Below are 25,121 nucleotides of genomic sequence, written 5' to 3'. Positions count from 1 at the left end.
GAAGGAGGTTGCAGAACTAGGACAGGTGAGGTTTGAGATGGGTAAAAGGAGAGTTTGGAGATTAGTGGAGAAATGCTCTAGGTCAAGACATTGGAGGTTTCTGTGAAAGTGATGTTCAGACAGTGGTGTTAGGTATGCCAATGTCAAAAGTCAGCAGATGGTGGTCAGATAGAGGCAAAGGAATATTGACATGATTAGAGACAGTACAGAGGTTGGTGAAGGCAAGATCAAGAGTGTTTCCTGCTGTATGGGTTGCTAAATTGGACCATTGTGTAAGGCCAAAGGAGGAGGTTACAGAGAGCAGACGAGAGGCATCAGTGCAATTGGGGTTATTGATTGGGATATGGAAATCCCCAAGTATAAGGGAAGGAGTGCAAGATGAGAGGAAGTGGGAAAGCCAGGAAGAAAAGTGCTCAATGAATAGGAATAGTCTAGGATAACGGGGGGGGGGGGGGGGGAGTGGTAGATGATAGCTATTCTTAAAGGAGTGGGTTTAAATAGGCGGACAGTGTGAACTTCAAAAGAAGAAAAGGATAGGGCAGGGGGAGTTATTATTGGTTGAAAGGTACATTGAGGGGAGAGAAGGATGCCTATGCCGCCTCCTTTATAGTTGAGTCTGGGAGTGTAAGAGAATTGTAGTCCACCAAAACATAAAGAGGCAGGAGTAGTGCTATCAGAGGGAGACAGCCAGGTGCAAGCAGTGTGAGTGAGTTTGAGATGAATAAGTTGTGTATGGTTGTTGATTTTAAATTACTGCAGATGGAGCGGGCATTCCAGAGTGCACAATGAATTTTGGTAAGTGAGGGTAAAGGGCAGGGTATTGTGATGAGGTTTGTGGGGTTTCTGGTTGTCTTAGTGTGTGTAGAGAAGGTGAAGGGCCCTGGATTGGGAGAGACATCACCAGCTGCTAGAAGTAGATGGAATGGGTTTTGTATGCATGGGGTCTAGGATGAGATCGATTGTGGGTTGGAGTGAGAGAGTAGAAAAATGAGTGTAAGGCATGAGATGAGAGAAGGGAGGAGTGTAGCAGAGAAGGGCATATGTAAATGTGGATGGGGGATGAGTGAAGTGGTGTAAGGAGAGATTTTTATACTGAGGGAGACAGGAAATAATTCTGGAACTCTGAAATCCTCTAACATTCTTTTTCCAACTGAATATGGAATAATCAGAACTCTGATAACTTCCAATTTCCACACTTTTCTACTCATACTTACATACACCATTGATGGAATATATCTCCAAGCCTAAAGAACTTCTACCAAGAAAGCTGGTAAATTATAATTATAAAATAATATTTTTTTTTTACTAATAAGCAGAAATATACCTGGATAAAAGCTGGCCAGATTTCAGATCTTATGAAATCATAATTAGCTAAGGAAATATATGGATATACATTACATTACTGCATGTAGAATAATTGAACAATATATTTACTGGGAATCTGCCAAGTTTAGCATATCAAGCTATTATCCAGAGATATTGACTAATCTGAATTTAGGGATAGTTAATCTTTATCAGGAAAATCAGGAAAGTTAACAATCTGCAATGTAAAATCTGGTTATAATTATTCTTATTGGTTACTGGATGGGAAAGGAATATTAAACTGATCTGGTATGAGAAATATTATATTTGTTAATTGCAATATTAAAGGTATTTTCCAGTGTGAATTGTAGCCAGCAGTGAGTGAGTTAACTTAGTGATGCAAACTGACAGCAAACATTTGTATTGCTGTAAGCTGTGCTGTGAGATGCTGAGTTCTGTGTTAAGGAATGTCTAGCAAAGCTGAAAGTTTTCTGTAGTAATCTTGTTGAAAATTGCATCTATGTGGATATGTTGCTATTACTATCTGTAATTGTGTCAAAACTGTTGCCAAATGTATACTTATGTTATACCTAAATATTCACTGATTATTGTCACGCATGTTACATATTATTATTATTATTATTATTATTATTACTATTATTATTTGTCACAATAAATTATATTTTTACAATAGTTTGTGATTAATGTGTGAAATACAAATTCTCTAATAAACGTACTCCAGGGTCTATAAGAGGTAAAAGAGTGGGTTACTCTTTGCTTTAAATCAACCAAGGGGAACAGTGACAATATATCAATTTTTGATATAATAAAAATTAATACATTAATTTTTGATATTTTTTATGAAAATATTATTTTTGATATTTATCACCCCATGAATTACCTTACAACACTTTCTCCACCATGTTTTACATATGATGTGGTATACTTTGGATCATGAGCTATTCAGAGTTTTCTCCTTACTTTTTTCTTCTCATCATTCTAGTACAGATTGTCCTTAGTTCCATCTGTCCAGAGAATCTTCTTTTTCCAGAACAGGATTGACTCTTTTAGATGTTTTTTGGCAAAGTCTAATCTGGCCTTTCTATTCTTGAGGCTTACGAATGATTTGCTCTTTGCTCTTTGTGGCGAACCTTCTGTATTTGTTCTCGCAATGTCTTCTCTTAATGGTAAACTTGGAGAATAACATGCTTACTTCCTGAAGAGTTCTTCACTTGGCTGGATGTTGTGAAGGGGTTTTTCTTTACCATGGAAAGGATCCTATAATCATCCACCACTATTGTTTTCTGGGGCTGTCCAGGCCTTTGTGTGTTGCAGAACTTACCAGTGCATTCTTTTTTTCTCAGAATGTAACAAACTGTTGATTTGAGCACTCCAAATGTTTCCGCTATCTCTCTGATTGATTTTTTGTTTTGCAGCCTACAGATGTCCTGTTTCACTTGCATTGAGAGCTCCTTTGGGTTCAGAGGAAAAGCTTCCAAATGTGAATGCCACACCTGGAATCAACTCCAGACCTTTTACCTGCTTAATTGCTGAAGAAATAATGAAGGAATAGCCCACACTTGTCCATGAAACACTTTTGAGCAAAATGTCCAATTACTTTTGGTCCCTTGAAAAAGAAAGGGCCTTTGTCGAATTTGATTGTGAATACCCTCACATTAAAGCTGAGAGAATGCCCTTCAATCACATATTTATTATGTAACTGTAACTTTAATTTATTTCGGTATACAGTCAAAATAACAAAACCTGTGTCAGTGTCCATATATTTTCAGACCTAACTGTACTAATAAATAGTGTTCCTTTTTTGAGAGGGGGTGTCCATTTAATGCAGCTCTAATAGAGTTACAAACATTACAAAAAATATATGCTAACTTAACACTTCTAATGGCACTGCTAATACAGCACCCTAACATCATACATTACCCTTACATTTAGTGAGCTGACATACATAATATGGCAGCTCTAGAACCCCTCAAATCATGGGTCTTACCATTTTTGGAGATACTTGCTTTTGCTGAACTTCTCAAAAATAATGCTGTAAAAGCCTTCTGATTATTGTGACATCATATCACAACAATTGGATGCCAACTTTCATTCTTTCAAAAAAAAAAAACATAGGTGGTAGTAAGATCCTTGTATATGCCAATTGTGGCATATACTATCTATTGCTGGGAGTCACAAGAATGAAACATCCTGCAATAGTATTACAGAGCATGCCCCACGATCAGAGCTCTGTGACAGGATGGTTGCCTATGCTGTTGGCAGTCTCTATGCCCAAAACACACCATGATCGGTGTCTCCTGGGTTGTTAGGGGACTACTTCAAAATGAAGAAGATAAGTGTACAGGCTGAGTAATCACCTTAGGAGACAATCACAATAATGAAATGGCTTAGTTGACATTTAAGAAGTATTATTACTGTGAGAAGGTAGACAAATATCAAGGACTGAAAGAGGAGCTAGAAAAGATGTGGAAAGTGGAAAGTAGTCACAGCTGTAATAGAGCACTTGGGGTTGTATCCCCCAAATTGGAAGAATTACATTATCAGATTCCAGGTGGAATGGCTGGTAAATTGGAGATCTGTGTCCAAGAAAATGTGCAGAACCTTAAGAGTCCCATACCTTTCATAAAAGACCCAAGAATGAGGAATACCCATACAAACAAAAAAACACCACCTGAAAATCTATTTATTTTGTTTTTTTATTTATTTATTATTACAGTGCTCCTGTAGGTGGTTAATCCCTTTAACACCAAAACTGAGTATAAATGTTTTTATTTTTTTCAGTATTTTTCTAGTCTGTAAAGCCTCATTTACACTCATTTATATAGGTTTAATAAATAGCATGTAAAGAAACACATTTGTCTGCCAGAAACCATTAGTTACTGAAATAATGCTTGCAAACTTCCTAAAAATGTAAGCCCCCTCCCCCTCTTTCAAACAGTACAGGAAGTTTCAATGAGTGATATTATTCCAAGTTAGGGACAGGCAAGGAGCGAATGGAGTCTACTATTTCACAGTCAGTAGTACATTACAGAGACTGATAAACATTGCTAAAGCAGTTTTAAAAGTTTTTTTGGGGAAAATATGATTGAGCTATATTTATTGTTGTGCGCATTATGTTTAAATACATACACTCTTTTACATTCTGTTGCCTTTTTTGGATAGCTATACTGCTGGTAATGCCTCGTATTTATTTCTTGTCAAATATATGAGACAAATTGCATTTTTGCTTTTATATTATTATCAGACTCTGTGTGAAATATTGCAAGATAAAGGACACTGTATTCTCTCTAAATTGTTTAATTTCTCAATTATTTTTTAAATAGAATGAACAATTAAGAGAAAATAAAAGCTGTGTACATTTATATAATTACAATTTTTAAGTGTGTCTGCAAAGAAATCTACACACAAAATTATGTTATATGTTTTAAGTCAAAAAGGGCTTGGTAGTGAAAGGGGTTGGATATTTCCTTTTTCCAATACCCTCAAACAGCACGAGTCAAATTACCTTTTGTAAATACTGTAACGTTATACTTTGTATTGTTTTATACTTTTTTGTAAAACGATAACATTACAGACGTTTCCATGCAGTTATGTTACATTTAAGTGGTATTGCAAATAATATTAAATATCAAAATGTAGATTTTACAAAAATAAATATGTACTTGTAGTTTACAATGCACGTCAACAATTCAATATTTAATTTTTGTAATGGAATGATTATTTTAAAGGATTTTGCTTAATCAAGTATGATTTTGCAAATATAGTGACAGGAATGCAAAATAAACTGGTGAAAAGTAGATTGAACAAAGGTTGATCAGTCAGTTTGTTTTCAGCTTACTCTCCCACTTAGTATCTGGCGAGGATTTCTGGGAGTTGGCCAAATGGCACAGCTTTCTGAACGGATGTTATTTAAAATGTCCTGATCATATTGTTCTATTCAGATTGCTGATTTGATGAAGAAAGATTAATTTATTTGAGTTGAAGTGCAATGTAAACCAGAAGGAGGTAAACTGGATGACATTATAATTATTTGTAATAAATAGCTGAATTCTAGATAATGTACAGCGCAGTTATTTTGCTCTGTTACTTTGGAACACATCCAACTAAATAGATTGTAAACTAGTTTAATGCATGTTTCTAGAAAATGACTTTACAGATTATTTTCAACTAAATATATTTGTATTGTGTTCACTATTTATTGATACCCAACTGATGCTACTTTTTAATCACCTGATACTAATGTTTATCACATTTCACGTAGTAAACTAGTAAATCTAATTTATTTTGTGGATATAGAGAAAGGATATTTGACTTAGAATGGTATCTGTTAGCTTTTAAGAAACTTATTTTTATTTATTTGAACTCATGATTACCAAGGCCAGATGAATCAAGAAGCAAATTTCACATGCATGAATTACTCTATGTGGCTGCTACACAATAGAATTCTAAAATAGCTTCCATGCAAAAATGGACATCCATTTGCCTTACATATAGGCATATATCAGTCTTTTTCATGCCTGATGTTTTGCATTATCATGGTTGTTTACTAAAGTGAGAATGTGAGATAAATGCAAGGTGAATTTCAAATTCAAGTTTAAAGTAGACAAACTAGAAAAATTCTCATAGTCAACTATACTTTTAGTTCCCGTACTATGGACTTAAATTCGAAATTCACTTTGAATTCTCATGGAAAATTCTCACTGAGTGGATATGCTTGGATTGCTCTAATTAAAGTAGTGACAGGGATTTAAATTTTTCTTCTTGATGGAATTTTTAAAATTAGAAATACATGAATTGGGAAGCACTTAAAAGAACATCCAATACTTAAGAGGGCATCATAACAAATCTATGCACATTTTTATATTTTCTAACTTGTAATTGAGCCACAAAATATAGATTCTTATAGAAAATCACAGAAAAAGCAACACCATTCCATATTTACAAGCAGGCAAGTTTTTGTTTTAAAAAAAGTAGCTTTCAGCATAAATACTGTGCCTAGCGGGACCAGGAATATGTTCCCACCAGGTGTGTTGTGCCAAACAGTATTTCTAGCATCTAAGAATGAGTACCATGGTTGACCGTTTTAAATGTCACAACAGAGAGCTTTGCAATGTTTTGCTCTCTTCTGTTTTGCCAAAAATCTGAAAGAGGAATAAAACAAGTAAAATAAAAAAAGGAAATTTATATTTGTGTACGGGATTACGGAAGGGGCGCACATTAAAGTGTGTGTAGTTTTTTATAAATAAGAGTCGGTTGAGGTGTGCCGAAACCGACGCAAGGTTAGGCCTGCAAAAAGAGGGCCCACCCAGATATAATGATATATAAAGAGGGTGTGGTGGGAGGGAATTTCCGAAATCGTCGAAGACAGGTAAGTAAGGGGTTTGCTGGGTTTAAATAGGCTTAAAATCCCTCCCACAACTTCAGGCATACGCCTTCTATATATCATATTTTTTCCATGCATAAGATGACCATAATTTTTTGAGCTGAAAATTAAGAAATGCATATTTTAAACATCTATAGCAGTAAAGTACAGTTTGGCTGATCAGGATCCCCCACCAGTCCTAGGCCCCTACACACTCCGGCAGGTTGGTCCCTGAGGTACAGCCATGTCCAGACACTAGTTTCCTGGGCCTCCATCCTGCTGTTGGCAGAAATGATGCCCTCTGTCAGAGAGCATCATTGCCACCAACAGCAGGATTTGTCTTTGCATTATATGGGTTTTAAGTTTACAAGTGTTTATTTATAGACCTTCTGGAGCACAGTACACACTACCATGACTATTAAGAGAGTTTGTGACAGTATTATAGCAACCAAAGAATGATAAAGGTGGTAAATAAAGACATCTGAAAAAAGTAAAATAATAGCAGTGTATAACCCACCAAAAACTTGTAGGTTAGACACTAGCTAGTAATATAATGTAATCATCAATAAAATCAAGCACGGAGGATAGCTCACATTCACACAAAGGAAATTCAGGTCATGATGCCATAAGTATGGTGAAGATTACCTTTTCATAGCACATGAAATCTAAAGATGGTCTAGATATTTAGTAAACAAATGGAAAATAAATATTGTAGTCAATATGGAAGAATTTAATGAGAATATGTTCTATTTAGGAAAAGCAAAATCAAGAAAGAAATCAAAAAAAATCTCAATAACTGAACCATAAGGTTGAAATTCTGCAGACAAAAATATTGATATGGGTAAGACAAAGCAAGGATAAAAAAAACAACAACAGCCAAAGATCCAAATAAAGAAATGTTAAACAAAGTATGAACAAAATAATCTGGGATGAAAGTTTCTCTGTTAATATGCAAAAATAAATTTTCCACTTTATATTTTAAAGTACACTATGATAAAAGTCTACAAATTATTTTTAAATTAATTCATTACCACTCCTGAAACAGAGAAGGATTGAACCGATGACTTGGTTGGACCATGGTAATTTCCTTGACTCTCCACAGACCCCAGCAGTGTAACTGGCAACTCAATGAGCCACTTCTCAACAACCCAAAGGTTGCTCAAGAGGTTGAGCTGATGATTCGCAGCTACTGTAAAGAAAATTCGGCCCCTGAGACCACCCTGACAATCTCACAAGGCAGTGGCTAGAGGTAAGTTTCGCTCGTTAGCAGCAGCATGTACGAAAGATTGCAGGGAGGCTCTGGCTACCCTGTATAGGGAAATTTTGGAGGCAGAATGACTTCACAAGGTATCTCTTGATAAAGCTGTTTACCAACGCTTACTAACACTATGAAGCGTAATGGCAGAGATCAAACTCTCTTTCCTTCAATACTCTCACCTGTTTTGTGAACACTGGAACAAGTATGGGAGATTGCTAGCATGCCTGATATGAGATAGGCATAGTCAAATGTCCATTCCAACTAACAGAGACTCACAAAATCAATGTAATTGTTTACCAAGCAACATAGCACATACCTTCCACAAATTTTATAGTCACCAGCATAATTCCCATAAGGGTGATGCAGATGAGACCGTTAGGAGGCTTAGAATCAGACAGTATGTTACAAAGTCTCTGCATAAACGGTTCCCAGTTGAGGTGATGGAGAATTTGGAGGCTCATAAAATGGAGGAAGGTGCATTCAAACAGGGTGAAATCCCCTGGCCCAGATGGGCTTTCTATTTAATAGTTTAAAGTAATTGCTCCCTAAGCACACAGTAGCCCTGAATGCACTCTTGGATGGTCAGCCACCTCTGTTTCAAAGCTGTTGTATGCAGCAGACACATACTCCAAGGAATCCATGTATAAAGTGGAATTATGAGGCAAAAATGTGGTTCTTTGTTGAGCTCATTTGCATATGCCTACCCAGAATCCCTTGCAGTAGTGAGAGCACTGTTAAAGTGAGATTTCTGTGGTAATAGCAAGTCTTAGGGCTTGTCTGGTGTGTGCATTTGTGTTTAACATTGCATTAACTATCCACTTATTTCAGGTGGAAGTGGTTTTCATCCAAACTTTTTCCCCACCACAACTTATTTGGCATGATATATATATATATATATATATATATATATATATATATATATATATATATATATATAATGGCTGCATTCACCTGAACATACATACATTATAGGGTGCTACTGGGGCCAATATATACCACATACCAAAAACACAATCCAGTACACTTGCTTATTCACTAAACAATGATTTAAAATCTCACAGAACTAAACCCCCATTATTTTTTGACTAGGTGAGATTTTTTTTTAAAACAACCTCACACACACACATCCTGCTTCCTTTAGTAGCATGGTCTCATACGACCACAGTAAAGGATCTTCCTTATCCTATGCCTAGTCTGACAGGGAGCTGCTCACTACATTCAGTGAATAGCCAGAGAAACAAGGATAGGACGGAACATCCTCTCCCTGTCCACTTACTCTCTGCGAGAGGTTTGTAGCTCCAGGGAAGAGCATCATGGAAACCCTCTGCCATGGTCATGTGAGGCAACACTGCAATAGTGTGGCCCTGTTTACCTCCCACCTGACACCTCTGGCAGAATGCCTCATTGTTAATACACCGCTGCGTGTACTTACCTCAATATGCACATCTGTCAATCTGTTAGTCAGCTTATCTCTCTCAGCTTGTCTAATTACAATAGCATTTGCCAATTAAATGAATAGGGGTAATGAATGGGGTCAATGAATCAGTTGGATATGGCTGGGGCAATCAATTCAGGGATATGGGTGGTTTTACTGAACGGAGTACATATGACAGAGGTTGAATTGAAAGTATTTATAGAGAGATATAACGGGGGGGGGATACCTATGCACATATGACTGAGGAATGTGAGGGCAATGGCAATGGGAAAATATATTTGAGTGCTAGTAATGTGAGGTTAAAAGCCCATAATATTGAGATCAGGACTTTGCTATGTTTTAAATGCGGGGGAGACTAAAAAATGTACCCTGGGGTAAACCTCTGCTCTTTTTGCCACCTATTAATGTTACTGAGTGAGCTGTTTTCCCTCAGGAAGCAGCATGTTGTGGGAGAAGTGCAATTACCTTGAAAATTGTTATAAATTACCTGGGCTGAACTTGAGTTTATCAGTTTTTTTATAGTACCCATAACATGAAACCCCAGATGTAATCTAAATTATAAAGAGGCTTTTAACACATTACTCACATGCGACATACCACTTGATCATAATTGTGGAGAATTAAACCCAAATAACTGAATTTGAAAAATATATCCAGCTCTGATACTTTTTACAAATTGCCCAAAATGTGATTTTCAATTCTACACGATTCACCTTTTACTTAATGAATCTCTAATAAATCTCCAGTTGTCTGTTAACTAGTAACAGTGTTAAATGTTGACAAAATACAAAATAGTGGGATGATGACCTGGCTCTGAAACATTTAACCATTTAATTGCTTTTCATGTAATTTTTCTTCTGAAAATTCTTGCCGTTCCCATAATACACAGGGATATAAGGATTTATGAATAAATAAAGCTACGTGATGCATAAAGTTCATCCTACAGTGCCATTAGTGGGCGTACCCATTAACTCTGTTCTCCATCATTAATCTGGACTTTTCGTGGATACTAACTCTGGCCTTCATAGACAATAGATTCTATTAAGCTGTATAATAAAGGTGGAGTGACAAGAACACAATAAGAGTACATATATTTTTATGACAGCACATGCTGATATCACTCACTCATAGTATAAAATGAATGTTCCCTAGAGTCATCTGCCCTATAATAACCTTTGAAGTTTTGTCTTCAGTAATTTATTATATAGAACTGGCTCTGAAATTGAGACACTCAATTTTAAACTATTCATTTTAGTAGATAGCAATATTCCACATGTGTTTATCATTTTCTCTATACAGAAACACTGTGTACAGCTCTTCAGTTTAATTTTTAAAAAAAATTATTTGCTATTATTGATGGGATTATAAGGATATCTACATCTGTCAGATTATTTCCACTGGAGAGCAGGAAGCGTAGACAAGCTCTGATAATGGGATTTGTAGGTTGATTGGTGCTAACTGCCACTACTGGCTTGAGTGACAGCCAGCAATGATTGGACACCTTTCTTGTTATTTTAGCTTCATGAATTCCCCTGATAGCTATTTGTTTTGGAATGCATTGCAATTAAAGCAAGCCATCATAGCATTGCAAGCCAACTATTATCACCATGTGATTTAAATCTATGTGTCCAGACAAGGTAACAATTGGGCTTGATTTTATTAGTATGCTATGCCAGTTAAATTGTTGTAAACACTTATATATTTTACAAGCTATTGTTCTATGTGGAAGAGTAGTAAAAAAAATAAAAAGTAAAAAAAAAATAAAAAATAGGACACCAAAAGTAAATTTAGAATTGGCAGCATTACCATACATTTATACTTAAATGTTTTTTTGTTGTTGTTGTTTGTTTTGTTATTCTTACTGTTGTTCAGTTGTTGTTTTTTAATGCATCATTAACATGCTCTCTTGTGTGTCGTATGTTTCACATATAAAAAATCATTTTTTCCCCCATGGAAGTCATTTAATAGATTTATTAATCTCCTCATCTGCTATATATATATATTCCAGGCAGTCCCGTTCTTGACTGGTTTAAAACACTAATGAGATTGCATGTGTCATGTAAAATGTAGACTGAGTAATATTTCCTTCTAGCTTATTGGCATAGGGTAATGAACCCTACAATAAAATTATTTTCATTGCAGCGGAAGCTATAGTCTGTATTTCTAACAGCTTGAGCTTGCTTGGCTGCTGGGATGTATGTAATGTATTGCAAAAACAGTGCTTATTGTTTTGGGAATAAAGGTTACAGTATCAAAGGACAAAATATTTTCATTTTTTCAATCACTGTCTTATTTTGATTCAACCAAGTCTCATTAAGGGATATTATAGTACATCATAAAAACTTTAGCTTGATATAGTAGTTTAGGTATATAGATCATGCCCCTGCAGTCTCACATCTCAATTTTCTGCAATTTAGGAGTTTAATCACTTTGTTTATACAGCCCTTGTTACACCTATCTGCATATGATTTGCACAGCATTCATAAACACTTCCTGTAAAGTGAGATCCGATGTTTACACTTACTTTATTGCACAGTCTGTTTAATTTGGAATTTTCTATCTCTTGCATTGTTAAAGGAACACTATAGTCCCCTAAATTACTTTAGCTAAATAAAAGCAGTTTTAGTGTATAGATCATTCCCCTGCAATTTCACTGCTCAATTCACTGTCATTTAGGAGTTAAATCACTTTGTTTCTGTTTATGCAGCCCTAGCCACACCTCCCCTGGCTATGATTGACAGAGCCTGTATGAAAAAAAAAACTGGTTTCACTTTCAAACAGATGTAATTTACCTTAAATAATTGTATCTCAATCTCTAAATTGGACTTTAATCACATACAGGAGGCTCTTGCAGGGTCTAGCAAGCTATTAACATAGCAGGGAATAAGAAAATCTTAATTAAACAGAACTTACAGTAAAGAAAGCCTAAATAGGGCTCTCTTTATAGGAAGTGTTTATGGAAGGCAATGCAAGTCACATGCAGGGAGGTGTGACTAGGGTTCATAAACAAAGGGATTTAACTCCTAAATGGCAGAGGATTGAGCAGTGAGGCTGCAGGGGAATGTTCTATATACCAAAACTGCTTCATTAAGCTAAAGTTGTCCAGGTGACTATAGTGTCCCTTTAATAGATTGCAAGACCTCGCAGGAGCATCCTGTGTGTGATTAAAGTTTAATTTACAGAGCAGGAGATACAAACATCTAAAGTAAATTAACATCTGATTAACCCCTTAAGAATGGCAGGCTTTTTTGGGCTGTCCTAAATGCAGGATGGTGGCATAGAACGTCCTCGCCGTCCAGAAGACTTACCGGTCCCACGTTGGCAGGCGTGATCTAGGGGGCTAGGGGGCTGCCTGGGAGCCCAAGCAGCCCCTTCTGCACAATCCAGCCCTCCAGGGCCATGTTATCGTGGTGTCCTTGTGATCACATGGCCAGAATAGCCGGCTCCTGCAGTGCCAGCAGGGGGACTGCCTGAGCTCTCAGGCTGTCCCCCTTCTGCCTTTAAAAAAGTTTTAAAAGTTAGTCAACGTTAAAAAAGTTTAATAAAGTAAATTAAAGTACTTAGATCATATATATATATATATATATATATATATATATATGTATATGATCTAAGTACTTTTATATACACATAAACTATTATTCTAAGTGTATTTTTTTATATATATATATATATATATATATATAAAAATATATATATATATATATATATATATATATATATATATATATATAGAGAGAGAGAGAGAGAGAGAGAGAGAGAGATATTAAAATAAACTAACAATCACATTATATACATATTTATAAAATAAAAAAATCAGCACTCCCAGGTAGCTTTGTTAGGAACTTATTTTACTAAAAAGTAAACTAAAAACAGTCAACGTTTCAGTATATGCAGTATAAAAGAGGATCCGAAGTCTAACAAACATGCATAATGATGATTTGTGAAAAATATAGATTTATCTCACACTTACTGCATAGTTTGAGAGTGATCGCCCGCTATCTGTGCTGGTTAGGGTTGCTATGACAACCCTCTCTATCAGACCATCTGACCAGCTGATTTCCACAGTTGTAGCTGAAACGCTCACGGGCCATCTCAGCACAATTGACAGCTGCAGAACGTCCATGTCGGGGTTACTATTCATTTTCTCTTACAGATCGTCCTGTGACACAATGTAACTGTATTAGAATGCTAGATACAAGAGCGTTATGTTAAGTAAGTCTCTCTACTAGACATCTATTGTGTGTACATACTTTGTATCTTATCTAGAAACTATGATTATGAGTTTTCTAATGCCACTGATCCCTTTGAACTCTGAACATTTTAGATGCGATCGCTGGCATGTTTAGCCGGTTCGGGTTGCTATGACAACCTGCTCAAACATACGCTATGCCCCCTTGCGTTCCAGCCGATCTCCACAGCAACCGCTGGAAGGCACAAGGGACACAACAGCATTCCTAACAGTTGCTTAATATCCATGGCAGGGTCAAATTTACCTGCGATTTTTTGCGATCAGCTTGCACAATTACAGAGGGCAAAGGGTAAAAAGTTTGAAAAGTTTTTTTCAAATCTATTTCAAAGTCCTTGGGGTGCTATTGTGGTGGAATCTCGGTAAAAATAAATTTAGTAGGCCGAGATTACCACGTGGCATGTGTACGTGCATATGCTGACGTATCGATCAGTTGGTTGCACGAGGCAAGATACGATCAGTAGTGTACGGAGCATGTGCAAGAATACAGGATGTAGTATTCCCCCTCCTCCATTGTGCTGGACAAGCCATGCGGTCAAACAGGAAGTTAATTCTTATTTGTGTTGATTGGTTAAGAGAATGTGCGGGTGGAGCTTAATATGGGAGGAGTTATGTGCCTATATAAGGAGCCTGCACTATTGTCCGGGGCTCAGAACTTGCTGTATTTTGGTGACGTTAGTCCCTCTGAGTCCCGATCGGTGATCCAATAAAGAATCTCTTCCTTCCTGAAGAAACCTGTGTCCATCTCTCTGTGCTTGGCTTCCGTCAGTTTCTCCGGTATCATTTGGTGCATTGGCCGGGAAGCTCATCGTTCAACGGTAGCTGAGAGGCAGAGGCGTGAGACGGTCTATCTTTGCCCACGTTCTCTACGGCTGCACCCCTGAACTTCTGCGTGGACCTCCCTTCGTCTCGGCGCCACTGGTCTGTTGTCCAGGAGATCATCGGCCTCTACGTGAGAAGTGCTGGGGTGTCCCCGTCGATGAGTGTGAACTCAGGTTCAGGAACGAGGAGGTAAGACAACTGCTGTTTTAGACGGCAGGACCCACTAGGGGTATACCGATTGTGCGGTAGGCCCAAAGGGGTTTTGAATCTGTGTATCTGCCCCCTCTGTCGGAGGGAAGGAGCGAAGGCGCACCGCTCGATCGAACGCTCTTTAGTCAGACCGTTTGATTTTGTTAGTCAGGCGGGGTCCTGGTGTAAATAGCCCTAGCCGGACACCGGTGTCTTGTCTAGACTAGCGTTCTAGGGTGTATATTACGTTCGCTAGGTCGGAGGGACCGGGAGACTAAGCGGCGCCTGTGTAAATTCGGTTCGCTAGCTCTCAACCTATCTGGGCTAAGTGGGAAGGCGTGTAAATTTGGAACCCACTAGACTTTTGATAGTGCGACTAAGAGGCGCCTGTGTAAATTCGGTTCTCTAGCTCGCTATATGTGGTGATTGGGCAGTGTGGCTAACCAAAACGGGTGTATATAGTTTTAGGTAGTCCATTCAAGGTACTGGCCAATAGTTTAGTTGGGAATTGTAAATGTGTTAACGATTGTTTAGTAAAGTGTATATCTTGTTAGATAGCGCGAGCTCAGCCGTCTAGCGAGAGTGTTAATAGTGTGTTGCTGTATTATAGTGCACGGTACCATAACCCTGTATATTTACTGACACTGTATATAAGTACTAATCATTGTCGTCCATTGCATGTTTAACACCATAACCACTAATAATTGTATTGTGACCTTAACTTGTGCTTTGACCTATGCTAACCGTACTGTAACCGCTATTTGTAAAAGACGATGTTACTGGGGTGTGTTATAGACGGGTAATTCGTATATAGAGAATTATAGCGTGGGTGACTGTATAGTTACGCCAAAGGGCATAATATTGATTATATAGTGACTGGTGTAACAGCTGTGTGTGTACGGGAATTCCCTGAGTGTTTATTGTTATTGTGTACGTTTCACTTGGTAACCGTACCACGTGGTGCTGTTGCCAGAGGAAACGGGTGTGACTGTTGAATAGTACGCGTGTATAGTATTCGTTGTCGACGACGTTCCATTGTTAAGTATGGGTGCGTCGCAGTCAACGATTCCGGATCCCTTAGGTTGTATGGTGAAGAATTTTAAAAAGGGATTCAAAACTTGTGATTTTGGGGTTAAAATGTCTCCTGTACGTTTGGTTACTTTGTGTACTAGGGAGTGGCCTACTTTGGTTGCGGCATGGCCGCCACGTGGCAGTTTGGATCCAACTCTGGTACAGCGCTTACACGTGGCTGTATCAGGTAGGCCTGAACTTTACGGCCAGTTTCCTTAAGTTGATTGTTGGAGACAGGCCGTAAATGACTCGCCAAAATGGCTCCGGACATGCCACATGGTAGCTAGGACTTGTTCGTCCACTAGGACTGGTGTTAGGCCCATTTTGGACACGCCCCCTGAGTCCGAGATCCCTTTGCCGCCCCCTTACTTTCCGTTAAGAGGAAGTGACGCAAACGCAGGAAGTCCTGCAGCCCTCCCCTCATTACCCCCATCCACTTCCACTTCCTCCTCCAGTACAGGATCCACCCCCCCTCGTACTAAATCTCCCCTTCCGGAATCAGAACCAACCCCCATTAAAAACGAATATCCTGATTTGGCGCCACTTCAGACTTCCGGTCAAGCTTCATCTAGCTCGGCTCGAAGTGTTTTATTTACAACCTTTTCCCAAAACCAAGCTCCCACATCCCCATACCCTATTTCTCCCCGACTGGGACCTATGACTGACGCCCCTCCACGTAGCCCCATACAGACCCGACAGTTGACCGGTGCTCAACAATTAAGACACTATCAGATGCCTCTTCGTCTGAATCCTGGGCCAGCCTATATCGATGCCGCAGGCCAAATGGCACATGCTGACCCAGTCTTTGTATACGTCCCATTCACGACAACCGATCTTTTAAACTGGAAGACCCACAATTCCTCGTATACTGAGAAACCACAAGCTATGACTGATCTGTTCACCTCAATAGTACAGACACATAACCCGACATGGGCTGATTGCCAGCAGTTATTAATGACTTTATTTAACAATGAGGAAAGGGCAAGCATTAATCAAGCAGCCATTAAAGCACTAGAGGATAAAGCCCGTACTTTAAACCAAGCCAATCCATCAGCATGGGCTGCAACACATTATCCCAACACCGATCCCGATTGGAACGTAAATGGTGCTGATATGGCTCAACTCAGAGCCTATAGAGACGCTATAATTGCTGGCATGAAAGCCGGAGGAAAGAAAGCTATTAACATGTCGAAGACAGTTGAGGTGATTCAGAAAAGCGATGAAGCGCCCAGTGTCTTTTATGACCGATTATTGGAGGCATACCGCTTGTATACCCCCTTTAATCCGGAAGACGCAGACAATTCCCGAATGGTGAACTCCGCCTTTGTCAGCCAAGCTTACGGAGATATTAAGCGCAAGCTACAAAAGTTAGAAGGGTTTGCAGGTATGTCAATCACCCAACTAATGGAGGTAGCGAATAAGGTTTATATGAATAGGGAAACAGAAAGCAAGAAAGAGGAAGAGCGCAAGATGCGTAAAAAGGCTGATATGCTAGCGGTAGCGATCGCAGGCGTAGATAGACGGGGCTCAGATAGAGACGATAGTAGATGGAGTAGGGAGCCTTTGAGTAGGAATCAGTGCGCGTATTGCAAGGAAGAAGGGCATTGGAGGAACGAATGTCCGCAAAGAGAGCAGTACGAGAGAGACCTACCCAGGGCAGGCTACGGAAACTTTAGAGGCAGAGCGAGAGGTAGAGGAGGCCCCGGAGGGAGTAATGGTTATAGAGGGAGTAATGGGAACAGAGGAAGTGTTAGGGAAGACAGGTATATTCCAGCAGCGCAAAGGTCCCGCGATAGAGAAGGTAGGGACTTCGTAGGATTGGCTGACACGGTCATGGAGGACTATTGATACCGACCGGGCTCCATCCCCCTTGGTCGAGCGGAGCCTATGGTCGAAGTATCAATAGGGGGGAAAAGGAGTGCGTTCATGATCGACACTGGTGCTGAACATTCAGTGGTGACTAATCTAGTTGCTCCTCCATCTGGAAGGACTATTACTGTGATAGGAGCAACTGGAAGAAGTGCTGAAAAACCGGTTCTTAAAAGTCGACTCTGTACATTGGGAGGCCACGTAATAAAACATCAATTCCTTTATATGCCTGAATGTCCAGTCCAATTGCTGGGACGTGATTTGCTATCAAAATTACAAGCGCAGATTACGTTCCTACCAAATGGAACAACATCTTTAAAGTTTAATGGACCTTCAGGTATCATGACATTATCCGTACCAAAGGAAGAAGAGTGGCGACTTTATACAGCGTTGAATAGCCAAAACCCTAGGAGTGATGAGACATTATTTAATATACCAGGAGTTTGGGCAGAGAACAACCCACCAGGACTGGCCCGCAATATTCCACCTATAAAAATTGAACTAAAACTTGGGGTTTATCCAGTGAGCCTAAGACAATACCACATCCCGCAGAAGGCTAAGAAGAACATCCAATCCTATCTGGATAAGTTCATACGGTATGGTATCCTAAAATTCTGTACTTCCCCCTGGAACACCCCATTGCTGCCTGTTCAAAAGCCCGGTACAGATGAGTATCGACCTGTGCAGGACTTGAGAGCAGTCAATGATGCGGTTGTTAGTATACATCCAGTTGTACCCAATCCATATAACCTGCTTGCTTTAATTCCGGGCGGGGCTACTTACTTCACAGTCTTAGATCTCAAAGATGCCTTCTTTTGCCTCCAAATTGCCGCAGAAAGTCAATGTATTTTCGCATTCCAATGGGAGAACGCTGTAACGGGCTCAAAACGCCAAATGACTTGGACAAGACTGCCCCAAGGGTTTAAAAATTCACCTACCCTATTTGGTTCAGCCCTAAGTCAAGATCTACTGGATTTCGAGTCCATCCCAGGAGAGTGTGTATTGTTACAATATGTAGATGACTTGTTGATAGCAGCAGTTACAAAAGAAATCTGTCAGCAAGCAACGCACAATCTACTGCACATTCTCTGGAAGGCAGGATACAAGGTGTCTAGAAAGAAGGCTCAGTTGTGTTTGCCAACTGTCAAATATCTGGGATTCCATATCTCTGAAGGTCAAAGAATTATGGGGCCAGAGAGAAAAGAAGCTGTCTGCCAAATACCAATACCCAAGAATAGAAGACAAGTGCGAGAATTCTTGGGGGCAGCAGGCTTCTGTAGGATATGGATTCCCAGCTATGCGATACTGGCAAAACCTCTGTACGCAGCTATCAAAGGTACAGAGCACGACCCCTTCTTATGGACCCAAGAACAGCAAACGGCATTTGAAGATGTGAAGAAGGCTTTGATGAGTGCCCCAGCATTAGGTCTACCTGATCACACACGACCATTCTACTTATATGTACACGAGCAAAGAAGAATGGCTGTAGGAGTATTGACACAGTACTTGGGATCATGGCAAAGACCTGTTGCCTACATGTCTAAGCAATTGGATGCAGTGGCCAGCGGACTTCCACCTTGTCTAAGAGCCGTAGCTGCAGCCGCCCTGCTAGTAGCTGAAGCCGATAAACTCACTCTGGGTCAAGAACTTTATGTACGAGTCCCACATGCGGTACAGACGTTGTTGGATTACAAAGGAAATCATTGGTTTAGTAACAGCCGTATGACCAAGTATCAAGCAATGTTGTGTGAAAACCCAAGAGTGCATTTAGAGACTGTAAACACCTTAAATCCAGCTACCCTTTTGCCACAACCTACTGAAAGTCAACATGATTGTTTGGAAGTAATGGATGAAGTATTCTCAAGTAGACCAGATCTTCGTGATTTTCCCATCCAGAACCCCGATGTTCAATATTATACCGACGGCAGTAGTTATGTGAAAGAAGGGATCCGCTATGCAGGATATGCAGTAACAACAATAGACAAGGTGATAGAAGCTCGGCCACTGGCGAAAGGAACATCAGCACAAAAGGCAGAATTGATAGCACTGACACGAGCGTTACAATTGGCTGAAGGTTTAAGAGTGAATATCTATACGGACTCTAAGTATGCGTTTTTAACCACTCATGCCCACGGAGCTTTGTATAAAGAAAGAGGACTACTGAATTCAGAAGGCAAAGAAATCAAATACGCAGCTGAAATCCTACAACTATTGGAAGCAGTGTGGGAACCGAAAGAAGTCGGTATCATACATTGTCGAGCGCATCTGAGAGGAGATGGTGATGTAACCAAGGGAAATCGGATGGCAGATAGTGCAGCTAAGCGTGCTGCTGAATCAGGAAGACAGGAGTATGTGGGGCATATAGCTGCTCTTATACCAACTCCACTGTCCCAATGGACTCCAGTTTATACAGCTCAAGAAGAGGAGTGGTTAAAGACTGAACCAGGAAAGTATTCGGAGAACAAGTGGTATCAGCTAGAAGATGGAAGAATAGTCATACCAGCATCACTAGCGGTAGAAATAGTCCAAAATTATCACAACGGGACACATTCTGGGAGAGACAGTACTGAAGAATCTCTCAGAAAACATTTCTACATACCAAGATTGTCCAACTTGACTCAGGCCATTGTACGAAGATGTGTAACGTGTGCTAAAAATAATGCAAGACAAGGACTAGTAAAGCCACCAGGAGTCCAGTTTATGGGGGGACTCCCCATGTCCGATCTACAAATAGACTTTACAGTGATGCCTAAATCGGGTGGACATCGTTACCTGCTGGTAATTGTGTGCACCTATTCAGGCTGGGTAGAAGCATGTCCTACTCGTACAGAGAAAGCAGGAGAAGTTGTGAGATTCCTGCTACGAGAAATAATACCCCGATATGGACTACCCTGTTCTATAGGATCGGACAATGGTCCAGCTTTTGTTCATCAGTGCCTACAACAACTGACTCATATGCTTGGTATAAAGTGGAGGCTTCATACTGCATATAGACCCCAGAGTTCTGGTAAGGTAGAGAGAATGAATAGAACTATTAAGAACCAGTTGGCTAAAATGTGTCAGGAAACCCAACTTAAGTGGAACGTTCTCTTACCCATAGCTCTATTGCGAATCCGCAGTACCCCTACCAGAAGGATGGGCCTCTCTCCTTTTGAAATTATGTATGGGCGACCACCTCCCGTACTTGGTAACTTAAGGGGGGATTTGAGTCAGTTGGGAGAAGGAATTACCCGGCAGCAGGTTGTAGAGTTGGGTAAGACTATGGAGGAGGTACAGAAATGGGTACAAGATAGATTACCTGTGAATATTTATCCCCCTGTTCATAGTTATCATCCAGGAGATCAAGTGTGGATTAAAGAGTGGAATAATGTACCGTTAGGGCCCAAGTGGAGAGGTCCTTATGTTGTTCTTTTGTCTACCCCTACAGCGATAAAAGTAGCCGAAGTGACTCCGTGGATACATCACTCCAGGGTTAAACCAGCAGCAGTCGATTCTTGGCAAGTTACAGCAGATCCAGAGAATCCCTGCAAGATCCGGTTAAAACGCACTACTCAGTCGGAGTAACGAGGAACTATTGTGGATTACAAATTTTATTATTTTTGGGATTTGGTGCGTGAGTGAGAAGGCCATAATAAAGCCTGTCCGCTTACCAACACATAGTATATAAGCCAGGAAAGTCTCGAAGGGACACCTGTGAAGACGAGCAGAACTCCATTCCCTGCAGCCCTCACATCCTGGAAGCTGAGGCGCCTTCGCACGGACGAAGACTGAGGATGACGGCGAAAGATGTGCTTTTGATAGTGTTTATTTATATGTGTTTTTATATTCAGGAAGGTAGAGGTACCGACACTCCTAGCTGTGAGGTATGCATTAAGACTACGAGAACAGGTAACCATATTTCCCAAACCCTAATTTGGCATTCACAATACGAGTGTAAAGGAGATATATCGAGATGTAGATACTTAAATATAGACTATAGTGTGTGCCATTTAGGAGTAGGAGAACCTAAGTGCTTCAGTCCGGAGTATCAACCTCGTACAATTTGGTTGACTCTCAGGAATGGAGATCCTCAGGGGACCCTAATTAATAAGACGGTGTTAGAATCCGTACATTCTTCGGGTGTCCTACTATTTGATGCGTGTAAAGCGATATCGAGTGGTAGAAAGCCGTGGAATGTATGTGGGGATCTTAGATGGGAGAGGACGTATGGGTCTAATGATAAATATATTTGTCCCAGTAGTAAAAATAAATATGTAAGTCCTAGATGCCCAAATAAAGACTATAACTTTTGTCCATATTGGTCTTGTGTGGGGTGGGCGACTTGGGGACAGACAGTAGACAAAGACATGATAGTGACTAAGTTGCCGACTAGCCCATATTGTAAGTCTATGGAATGTAATCCCATCCATATACTTATAAATAACCCCGATAAGTTCTTAGACAAATATGGCAATTTATTTGGGTTTCAGATATACGGGACGGGTTTAGATCCTGGGACATTATTGTTTATAGGGATAGAGACTGATACGGTATCCTCCCAAACTCATCAAGTATACCATTCCTTTTATGAAGAGATGAGTATAGATAATAAGATCCCCCATAATGCTAAAAACCTGTTCATCGATTTAGCCAAAAGTATTGCCGGTAGTCTTAATGTTACCAACTGCTATGTGTGTGGAGGTACTAACATGGGAGACCAATGGCCTTGGGAAGCAAAGGAGGTAATGTCCGGTTCTGAGGCAGTTGACCAACTAATATCTACACAAGCCGATTATCATATGAGTGTTAGAGGTAAATCTGAGTGGAGATTAAAGACCTCCATCATAGGTTATGTTTGCATAGCAAGGAAAGGAATAATGTATAACACTTCTGTAGGAGAATTTACTTGTCTAGGGCAAAAAGCTTATGATGATGATACAAAGAATACAACTTGGTGGTCGGCTTCAAATGTCTCAGAACCATCTAACCCGTTTGCTAGATACGCCAATTTAAAGGATGTGTGGTTTGATTTATCCATCACATCTACCTGGAGAACCCCAGCAAATTTGTACTGGATCTGTGGTAAGAAAGCCTATTCGGAGTTGCCACAGGACTGGGAAGGGGCATGTGTGTTGGGTATGCTCAAACCATCCTTCTTCTTGTTACCGATTGAAACAGGTGAGACTTTAGGTGTTAAAGTGTATGATGTGAATCATAGGAAGAAAAGGGGACCCATAGAGATAGGTACCTGGGAAGATAATGAATGGCCTCCCCAGCGTATCATAGATTATTATGGGCCAGCCACGTGGGCTGAGGATGGTACCTTTGGTTACAGAACCCCTATTTATATGCTCAACCGTATTATAAGATTACAGGCGGTGGTTGAGATTATTACTAACGAAACATCACAAGCGCTCAATCTTCTAGCGAAGCATAACACCAGGATGAGGACAGCAGTCTACCAAAATAGATTAGCCTTGGATTACCTTTTGGCAGTAGAGGGAGGTGTATGTGGGAAGTTTAACCTGAGCAATTGCTGTCTTCAAATAGATGACGAAGGGCAAGCAATAGCTGAGCTTACTAGCCATATGGTTAAACTAGCGCATGTGCCTACTCAGGTATGGAAAGGGTATAATCCAAGTAGTTGGTTTGGTAGCTGGTATGAGTGGTTTGGAGGGCTTAAGGCAGTGGTAGGTGGAGTCCTACTAATTTTAATGTTGTGTCTACTCCTGCCGTGTCTTATACCCCTAGTAGTTAGGTCTGTGCAAAGCCTGATAGGAAATATAGCAGAGAGGAAGGCTGCTGCACAGATAATGGCGATTTATAAGTATAAGGCTCTAGATCAGGGAGAACCAATGCAGGAAGATGAGTGTTAAAAGATTCACATCATAAGATAAGTCTGGTCTGGTTCAAGGTAACTTGCGGTGTATGCAAACCAAGGTTAAGTGATGCCTCAAGTAATTGTAAAATATCAAGAGGCATCAAAGGGGGGAATGTGGTGGAATCTCGGTAAAAATAAATTTAGTAGGCCGAGATTACCACGTGGCATGTGTACGTGCATATGCTGACGTATCGATCAGTTGGTTGCACGAGGCAAGATACGATCAGTAGTGTACGGAGCATGTGCAAGAATACAGGATGTAGTATTCCCCCTCCTCCATTGTGCTGGACAAGCCATGCGGTCAAACAGGAAGTTAATTCTTATTTGTGTTGATTGGTTAAGAGAATGTGCGGGTGGAGCTTAATATGGGAGGAGTTATGTGCCTATATAAGGAGCCTGCACTATTGTCCGGGGCTCAGAACTTGCTGTATTTTGGTGACGTTAGTCCCTCTGAGTCCCGATCGGTGATCCAATAAAGAATCTCTTCCTTCCTGAAGAAACCTGTGTCCATCTCTCTGTGCTTGGCTTCCGTCAGTTTCTCCGGTATCACTATCTTTCTATAAGACTATTATAATTTTGCTGGCAAGCACTGGGCTTTATACTACATATGACTGGAGTGCAAGCACTGGATATTATATATATATATATAATATAATATATAAAAATAATATTAAATATATTAAAAATAATATTAAAACAAATATATATATATATATATATATATATATATATATATATATATATATATTTGTGTAAGGGGCAAATAGCCGTATATGGAGTAAGGATCCAGCGTAAGCGTAGGATAGTATAAAGGGAGCAAGTCGGTTGTGGTGTGCCGAGACCGACGATACGGTAGGCCTGTAAATAAAGAGGGCCCACCAAGGAGTAAGAAAGTAAAGTAAATGGAAAGAAAAGAGAAAGTGTTGAAATGAGGAGTGGGTGGGAGGGTCATTCTGCTGCTGACCTCAATCGATATGAGTCAAGTAAGGGGTGTCCCTTATATAGGGGAGTGAATTAATTTAAGCCCCTCCCACAAATACAGGCCAAACGGCCTTAATACTTGTGTAAGGGGCAAATAGCCGTATATGGAGTAAGGATCCAGCATAAGCGTAGGATAGTATAAAGGGAGCAAGTCGGTTGTGGTGTGCCGAGACCGACGATACAGTAGGCCTGTAAATAAAGAGGGCAAAAATGAATAATCAAAGATTTAATACAGTCAACAAATATATACAAATTAACCAGACATTTCCTTAAATGCATTACAGTATTTAATTCCTGGAAGAATTTTGAAGGTAGGAATCTAGGACCGAAAGTGGACACCATTTGTTGTTGGTAGGATAGTATGTTATCTCTACTGTTGGTCCGTGTTGACTCGTTTCGGAATGTGGTAGAGCCAATAGGTAATGATATATGTGTTTACGTACGTGGGATCGTTGAAGACAATGATCTGTCTGAGTGGTGGTGATGGTAGTGAATTCTCTGGCCCGAGAAAGGCATAAAAGGCAATGTGCATGGCTGGTAATGCCCGACTTGGTGTATAATTGAATGGTTGTAGATCTAATAGGTCCGATAAGGATGAAAAGTTGGATGGCTATTGGTAATCTCTGAAAGTATCATGGGGGAATGGATTCCTGAAAACCTCTGAGTATATTCTTGTCTGGTATGATAGCATGAAGTTATGGT

The sequence above is a fragment of the Pelobates fuscus genome, chromosome 2 (genome assembly GCF_036172605.1).
Source record: "Pelobates fuscus isolate aPelFus1 chromosome 2, aPelFus1.pri, whole genome shotgun sequence".
Taxonomy (NCBI): Eukaryota; Metazoa; Chordata; class Amphibia; order Anura; family Pelobatidae; genus Pelobates; species Pelobates fuscus.
This window is presented reverse-complemented; position numbering follows the sequence as displayed.